Source organism: Dipodomys ordii, unplaced genomic scaffold (genome assembly GCF_000151885.1).
Source record: "Dipodomys ordii isolate 6190 unplaced genomic scaffold, Dord_2.0 Scaffold13, whole genome shotgun sequence".
NCBI lineage: Eukaryota > Metazoa > Chordata > Mammalia > Rodentia > Heteromyidae > Dipodomys > Dipodomys ordii.
In genome coordinates, this window is record NW_012267229.1 from 18,258,787 (window position 1) to 18,260,612 (window position 1,826).

Below are 1,826 nucleotides of genomic sequence, written 5' to 3' on the forward strand. Positions count from 1 at the left end.
TGGAGTCTCTCAGACTTTTCTTTTGCCAGTCCTGGGGCCTGAACTCTGGGCCTGGGCACTGTCCCTTAGCTCTTCAGCTCAGGCTAGCGCTCTACCACTTGAGCCACAGTGCCACTTCTGGCTTTTTTCTTTTTGCTTATGTGGTACTGAGGAATCAAACCCAGGGCCTCATGCATACAAGGCAAGCACTCTACCACTGAGCCACCTTCCCAGCCCCTCTCTCAGACTTTTCTACATGAACTAGCTTCAAACCATGATCATCTAGGTCCCAGGTTCCGGAAAAGCTAGGGTTATAGGCATGAGTCACCAATGGCTTGCATGCCCTTTGTGAGGGCAAAAAGAACAAAATCTCTTGAACCTGCAGCCAAGAAATGCTTTGCACCTTCTGAGCAAATTGTAATTATTTTCTGTGCCCTGTGTAAATGTGTTGTTTTGCATTTATTTTTAATTGGGAGGCACTGTTTATATTTATGGTGAACAACATATTTTGAAATATATCTATATGTATATATAAATATATATATATTGTATAATGGCTAAATCACGCTAATTAACATGTTTTACTTCATATAGTTGTAATTTTTTGTTTTGATTACACTTAAATTCTACTCACATATTTTCATGTTTGCCCAACCAATATATTATTAACTAAACTCAGCATGTTATACAATAGCTCTCTTGACTATATCCCTAACAGTTAGACTCCTTAATCCCTCTCTCTACCATTGGCCCTGGTAACCTTCATTCTACTGCTACTCCCTCCTTCCACATAAACCTCTTTTTCAGACACCACATAGAAATGAGGCCATGTTGAGCCAAGTACCTGTGGCTCATGCCTGTAATCCTAGCTACTCAAGAGGCTGAGATCTAAGGATTGCGGTTCAAACCAGCCTAGGCAGTAACATCCGTGAGACTCTTACTTCCAATTAACCACCAGAAAACTGGAAATGGCACTGTGGCTCAAGTGGTAGAGTGCTAGCCTTGAGCTGAAGAGCTGAGGGACAGCGCCCAGGCTCCATGACCGGACCCAAAAAAAAAAAAGGAAAGAAAGAAAAAAGAAAAATCTTCCAACTAGAATGTAAACTAGTACAACCACCCTGGACAGCAGTCTGGAGGTTCCTCCAAAAAACTAAACATAGATCTTCTCTATGACCTAGCCATACCACTCCTGGGCTTCTACTCTGAACATCACAACCCAGCATACCACAAAGATACTTGCACATCCATGTTCATTGCTGCACTATTCACAATAGCCAAGTTGTGGAAACTGTCCAGATGCCCCACAATAGATGAATGGATCCAAAAAATATGGCACCTATACACAATGGAATTTTACACGCCATTAGAAAGAAAAATATTATGTCATTTGCAGGGAAATGGATGGACCTAGAACAAATCATGTTAAGTGAGGTAAGCCACGCTCAGAGGACAAATAGCACATGTTTTCTCATATGCAGAAGCTAGATCTAAAATACACCAGGAGAGATCAAAGGAGGACACTCTTAGAGGAGGAACACAACGGCACCAATGTCTGTGCATATCTGATCATAACAAATAATATTTACCAAAATGAGCTCCAGGAAATATAAACAAGATGTATTTTTGTTTTCTTTTATTTTTGTCTTGTTTGTTCATTTATTTGTCTTTAGGAGGGTACTGAGGAGCACAGAAATGAAAGGACAAAGGGTGAACAAATGCAGCAGTGGTATTCACTGGACACTGTTAAAATGCACTATACAACTTGTGGGCAGGGATAGGAGGGAAAAACTAGGAGAGAATGAGGGAAGGGGTAACATTGTCCAAAAGGAATGTACTCTATACCTGAA